The sequence below is a fragment of the Callospermophilus lateralis genome, chromosome 10 (genome assembly GCF_048772815.1).
Source record: "Callospermophilus lateralis isolate mCalLat2 chromosome 10, mCalLat2.hap1, whole genome shotgun sequence".
Classification (NCBI taxonomy): Eukaryota; Metazoa; Chordata; class Mammalia; order Rodentia; family Sciuridae; genus Callospermophilus; species Callospermophilus lateralis.
Genome location: NC_135314.1, coordinates 122762175 through 122769650, shown reverse-complemented (window position 1 = coordinate 122769650; position 7476 = coordinate 122762175).

Genomic DNA, 7476 nt, shown 5'->3' with positions numbered 1-7476 from the left:
GCTACTTTAGACAGAAGAAGTATAAAAACAGTGTCAGAGATTTGTTCCAGCTCTATTGGTTGAATTTAACATTTTTGCAAATGATCTGAGAGAAAACAAACCACAGAGGCTCTACTGATTCTGGTTATTAAAAAGACATACCAATCAAGGAAAATTCTGCAACTTTCTTGAGTATAAAAATAGAAAATGGTCAATAAGCAATATCAGTAGGCAAAAATCTGCCAGATATTCCTAATGAAAGGAAAGCTTCAGTTTAAGAAATATCCCACACAAAATAATGCTCTTCGTCACTTTGCTCCTTCGTCTTTTCCTTCTAACTCACCTGTCTGTGGAAGCAATTCACAGAAGTGGCTCCTGTCTCCCACAGACATCCCCCAGAAATCCCATTCCCTGAGTGTCAGGGCTGTTGGTGCCAAAAGGCCAGCCTTGTTTGGAGCAGAGTTTATTCAATAGATGCGGGCTGGCTCATAGCTGGGGGTTCTTTACCATTGACACGTCATGTCCACGTCCGTCCTGCACTGCATCCTGGCACAGTCCTGTGGCTGTCGTTCATCATTTATAGAGGAGGAAAATGAGGTCATGAACACGAGGCTGGATCAGCTGGCTCACCTCTGCCCATGGAGGTGTCTGCAGTACTAGTCCAGGCTCCTGCCAAACTCGCTCCCCCAAAACATGAGGATGAAGTAGTATTTCTTTGAAACTTGGAAAAAAGAGATTCCAAACCAAGAAAAAAAAAAGAGAGAGTGCAGATCACAGGCCAGATAATACAGGAATAAAGACGAAAGGATTTGGCAAACTGTGCAAGGAAAGGTGCACCAGGTTGACATCTGGGAGGCCCATCTTTCCATAGTCTAGACCTCACTGGGAGCTGCTGTTGCTGAGTTCAAAACTGAAGGTAGTCTGTTAAGAGTCTGTAAACAAGTCTGGATGGCGCCTGGCAAAATGCCAGAGGGAGTGGTTTGTAAAGTAACAAAAGTGAGCCATTAAGTGTGGAGATTCCTGATTGGTTGACTGCTGTATCTAGTTTATGCTAATTAAGATAAGCTGTACAAAATATATAAATACCTCTGTTATCCTACAATAAACGGCTCCCATTCCTGCTGCATCAACGTACACAAGTTATTCCTCAACCCGACAAACTACTTGTGTATATATTTTGTACAAAATATATAAATACCTCTGTTATCCTACAATAAACGGCTCCCATTCCTGCTGCATCAACGTACACAAGTTATTCCTCAACCCGACGAACTATTTGTGTATATATTTTGTACAGCTTATCTTAATTAGCATAAACTAGATACAGCAGTCAACCAATCAGGAATCTCCACACTTAATGGCTCGCTTTTGTTACTTTACAAACCACTCCCTCTGGCATTTTGCCAGGTGTCATCCAGACTTGTTTACAGACTCTAACATATTAACAGTGGTCCTCTGACCTTGATGGTCACTCTTCTTTCATCAGCCCAGTCCAGACTGCACTGCTGGGTCTGACTCCTACCAACAACCTGCAGTCTCTCGGGACTGGCTTTGTCCCTACTCCACACCCGAGAATCTCTGACCCTTCCTCCAGGTGCCACACAGCAATGCCCTGCAGAGCCCTGGCCTGTTGCCAGCCTTGAGCAACTTTGTGTGCCTCTTGGCTGCCAGCCAGATTCTCCCCTGGGTCACTGTCCCTGGCCTTTGTGCTGCCCTGGTCTCCGATGAGTAGAGAGAGTAGAGCAGCCCACGGAAAGACCTCTTTCAACAGACTGCAGGAAATGAAGGCTTCTGCTGACATGAAGTAGAAGCCGCAAATCAATCCGGAGTCTGTAATCCCCCTGATTGCATCTCTTTAGGAGAAGTTTTCTAAGTGAAGTGACTTGCAGGTGGTCTCTGATGCACACACCTGAGACAAATTGCAGAGCCCTGGTTTGAAGAAGCAGGATTCCGTGCTCTCAGCACCGTGCTGAGTATGTACAGCATGTGCCCAAACCTTTTTTTTTCTGGGGTCTGCTTTTTTCTACCACCTGTGAAAAAAAGCAACTGGATAGTTTGGTTCTAAAGTACTTTTGTTCTGCTCCCTGTGCAAAGAGCCAGCGCCGTTTAAAAGGAAGTTTCAAGGGGTAGTAAAGGAAGTAAATGAGCACCTTCTACTGCCACACTGGGACAAGTTGGTGGAGTCTTGACACTGTTTAGAAGACCCTGAAACAATAAGTGAGTTAGAAGGAAAAGACCCTTATCTAGCATATCATCGGCAAAGAGAGCTGAACGTGCAGGTTTCTCTCTAGAGTTGAAAAGGGGAATTTGTTTAATGATGATCAGATATGTGCCTAAAACCTAAGGAAGAGGGGCCTAATTTTGAGGGGTGTTGTGAAGGGAACCTGAAAAGTAATTTGATCCAATCTCTCTACAAAGCAGGATTGGATGAACAATATTGAAAATTATGCCTGATAAATAAATAAATGCACACATTCACTGCCTTCCAAGACCACCAGAGCCAAACTGTAACTTACCTTAACTGAGATTAGCCTCCTTACAAAATCCCATGTATTGACTTAGTTTGACAATATAAAATACTCTCTTTTCCAGTGACAACCTTTTAAACATGTGAAGGTACATAATAGAATTTCCTTCTTAAAATACTTCTTTACACTTCAGACTCATTTCTCCAAATTTGCTGTGACAAATTCAATGTTTGTCACTGCAGTCTGGTTCATAGTTTCGAGTTTGATGATCCCAGCTCTGGTGCTAGGATGCAAATATTCACCGACCCAGCCTCCCTCGCACTTAGGAATTGACACATGGCCAAGTTCTTGCCAAGGAAACTTAAGGAAGATTTACACAGGGCACTGGGTTTGTGACTCAGTGGTACCCTTACCTAGTACATGCCTAGTCCTGAGTTCAATCATGAGCACTGAAAAAAAAAAAAAAAGCAAAGAAAAGGGAAAAGAAAGTTTACTTAGGGACTTTTGGTTATTTGGAAAAAGAGATGGATTCCTGTTCACTGTCCAGTGTGCACTGCTGCCTTTAACACAGATGTGATGTCTAAAGTTGTGATGGCATCCTGCAATCATGAAGCACTAGGCATGAGGATGCTGAGGTTGGAGGATGGAGGAGCAGGCATAGGTGAGGAGCCTGGGTCTTAATTAATGTATCTCTTCTTTTTCTTCCTCCTCCTCCTCCTTCTACTTCCTCCTCCTCCTTCTTCTACTTCCTCCTCCTCCTCCTTCTCTTAATACTGGGAATTGAACCCAGGACCTCATGATTGCTTGGCAGCCTCTCAACCATTGAGCTACACCTCCCAGCTTCAGTGCATCATTTAATTGAGTTTATTAAGGTTCTTGTTTTCCTGCTTATACTCCTTTGAGTGAGATTACTTCAAAATCGTCATGTTTGAAAATGATTCCCTTCTTCTGTTCATGTCATTTCTGATAACTGTAGTAAGCTATTGTTGTAAATTGTGGCCGCCATTAGAAGATGGCGCCGGCTTCCACTGTGGCCTGTGATAAACAAATTCCTTTGTGGAGAGTTGGCACGCTATCTCTTGCCACCCTATAAGAAAGATCCACGCGGCGGCTTAAGATTGGTACGTGGGAGGCTTTATTAGGCTGTGCTTGGGCCCTCGGGAGGAAGAAAGAAAGGGAGTCACTAAAAGATACTTAAATCAAGGCCTGAATAAACTGCTGAAAGAAGATTCCTGAGTTGCGTCTTCCTTGCGGGCAAGGGGTCGCGACAGATAACTTCCTAGAATTCAGGGGTAGTTCAATGATCCAGTATTTAAGGTTTTAAAAGTTAGAGCATACAATTTACTAATAATTGAAAATATTTTAAAAGGTGACCTTTGTTAACATAACATGACCTCTTATCATGTATAAAACCATACCAATGATAAATTCATGATATAAATTTTTAGAAAGATACAAAAATAAATATAGGATATTTTTTAACTCTTGGGATTGAGAAAGCTTTTATGCATGAAGAAAATACCTGAAGCCTAAAGGAAGAATGGATATAGATATGACCACATAAAAATTAAAAACTGCTTTATATAAAAAGGTAAAACACAAGCAGCAGAGGAGAAAACATGTAGCAGAACAAGGATTACCATTGCTACACATTTAAAAATTCTTAGAAACCATATGAAAATAAGTAATTGACATTAAAAATGAATATTCAATTTATGCAAAAGAAACAATGTCTAGTAAAATCATGGACTTAATACTAAGAAGATGTATAGATGGTAAATAAGCACATGGAAAGATGCTTCAGATCATGAGTCAACAGGGAAAGAAAGATTCAAACCAGAATGAAATGACACTGCATACCTACTGGATGTTCAATAAAAGACCTATCAGGTGAGATGTGGTGGTGCAGCCTGTGATTCCAGCTACTTGGGAGGCTGAGGCAAGAGAATCGCAAGTTTGAGGCCAGTTTGGACAACTTAGGGAGAACTTTTCTCAAAATAAAATAAAAAGGCCTGGGAATGTAGCTCAGAGGTTAGACCACTTGTGCAGCACATACCAGGTCCTAGGTTCAATCCCCAGGATTGGAAAAACAATAAAAGAAAAAAAAAACAAAACACCTATCAGTTGGAAGTGATATAGATCTGATGAACTTCTATTACACTGCTGGTGAGAATGTAAAACGGTACTATCATTTTGGAAAATGTTTTGGCAGTTTCTCAACAAGTTAAATATGTACCTACAATATAACCTATCACTTTACTCCTAGAGGTTTACCCAAGAAAAATAAAAGCACAAGTCCTCATAAAGACTTGTACTCAAACATTCATTACAAGTTCACTTTTAATGCTTCATACTGGAAACTATCCAAGTGTCTTCGAGTGAATGGGCAAATTCTGGTAACATCCATGTAATGGAATACTACTGAGCATAATAAAGAATAAACTAGTGATAGTTTATGGCTAATCTCAAAGTAGCCCAAGTGAAAACACCAAACCTCCCCCCCCCCAAAAAAAGAATACATGAGTAAAATTATAAATTAATCATAATACTGTGATTTAGATAAAGATATTGCAGCAATGTTACATTTCCTGAACTTGATAGTTGTGCTATAGCTACGTAAAAGAATACATGTCCTTAGGAAATACTCACTGAAGAATTTGAGAAAGAAAGGGTGCGATTGAGTGCAAATATTCTCAAATTGTTCAGAAAAACAGCAACATAATAATAATATGTGTGTATAATACACATGGAAAGAGAAAGAATGTGGCAAAGTGTTCCTGTTTGATGCATCTGGGGGCCTTCTGCGATTCTTTTACTTTTCTGTATGTTTGAAATCATTTCAAAATTTTTTTTAAAAGTGAGAAAGGACACATTGGCATAGTATACATTTCAAGTATCTATGAAAAAGTATATTGCAACATTTGTTTTTATGAGCAAAAGTTCAACACGGCCCAAGAGAACATCTTTAGGAGAACTCTTTTTTTTTTTTTAAAGAGAGAGTGAGAGAGGAGAGAGAGAGAATTTTTAATATTTATTTTTTAGTTATCGGCGGACACAACATCTTTGTTTGTATGTGGTGCTGAGGATCGAACCAGGGCCCCACGCATGCCAGGCGAGCGCGCTACTGCTTGAGCCACATCCCCAGCCCTAGGAGAACTCTTAAATAAACTCCATACACCCATACAAAAACATCATGAAGCAAGCCTCATTCTTTTCTGAACTGAAATCTTCTCAAGATACAGTAAGTAAAAATCCAAGCAGTGTAACGGCATGACAGATGTGATTCAGGTGTGTGTGAAATAAAGAAAGAATATTGCATTTAAGTGTGTGGAATAAAGTGCTAGTAAATGGCTTGAAAGGCTTCATACAGACATCTTTACTGTGGTTACTCTCCAAAATGAATGCTAGATTGGGGAACAGAGGGGAAGGATTTGGTGAAATAAAACTTTGGTTACATTATATTGTATATACTTTGAATTATTTTCCAATTATCATTCATGCACACACACACACACACACACATACACACACATTTGTATATTTAAAAACATGCTCTTCTCTGTGTCATGCATGAACATTGCATTAGCATTCCTGAGTGATGGGCCTTGCTCACCACTGGTGAGGGATTAAGGGCTCAGGCCCATTCAGAGATTTATTTTCTATGATGCCTTTTGATAGGGTTCTGCTCCTGTTTCTAATTCATCCTGATCTGGGATCATTTTATTATTACTGTACACATCTCCCAGGATATGAATCCATCACAGGTTGCTCCAGGAGGAATCGTTTGGAATGTTGTCCTTATTTGCCTCACCTGTAGATGAGTAGAACATCAGGAAAAGCTGCAGTTCAGGTCATGCAGGGCCCATCTCAGACCAGGAGACTCTACCTCTGACTGAAGGAAATAAATGTCACTGTCAAGTTCAAATTTTTTTGTTGATTTTATTTTTGTTTTATTTATTTATTTATTTATTTATTTTGCAGAAAATGTGTAAAAGCAACTACACATGTTTGTGGACGGAGACTGACTTTTCTATGTTTTACTTTTTAATCTCATGAGGATGCACATATAATGCTTTTTTATTCCACATGTTGTCATTTTCCTCATTGAAATGAAGAGAAATTGATATCCTAACAGTGCCAATTAACTACAGAGATGAAGCATTCAAATGCATCCCATTTCTTCCTCTAGAAGCCCCCTTGGCAGGAGGTGGCAGGCCCTGTTCTCAAGAAGGGCCGACTTTCTCTTCTTGAGAACAGACAGAAGAACTGTGCTTCAAAAATGGCTAGTCGCTGAATTTGCTAATGGTCAATGCAGATGGCTTTGTTCTCTGAAGGCCTCCATTGCCTATGTCTGAGCTTTGGAGTCTCCATGTTGCTTAACGGTGTTTCAAAATCAAATCACAGTAATCCTCATAAATAACTCAAGAGTCAGTTACCACCAGTGAAAGAAGCAGGAGAATAAGAGAAGACAAAGAAAATTAAAACGACTTTCTGTTTTACTTCTTAAGGTTAGAGAAAGACGGATCCCAAGGTAGTGAGGGATGCCTTTCTCCCTCCTCTCTCCCACACTCCCTACCTCCTTCTCTGTCCCTTTTCCTCTCCCTCCCTCATTCCTCCCTGCCTTCCCCTACCTCAGAAAGTAATCTCATCCTTTCGTCACATATTATTGAAATCCCAGTTCTTTAAAAAACTCTCATTTTTGCCCAGACTGAGAGCATGTCATTTGGAAGTGATGTGCAAGGCAAGAGATAACCAGGTAGAACTCAGCGATTCGCCACAGAAAATGGTTCCATGTTTGGCCGTAATGCTATCAGAGTCTGTCCCTCAATAGCTCTTTACTGCTCAGAGCTCAGAATCTGCTGATTCAAGACTTTGCCTGCATGGGGAGGTGTGAGGGTGGGAGAGAAAGGGGAGCCTGGCAGTGCAGGGAGAGTTAGAAAGAAATATTAATAGTCCTTCCAGAACACATAAGAAGTCACAGGAGATATATATATACATATATATGGCCCCCTCCCCTGCTTTTCCTTTT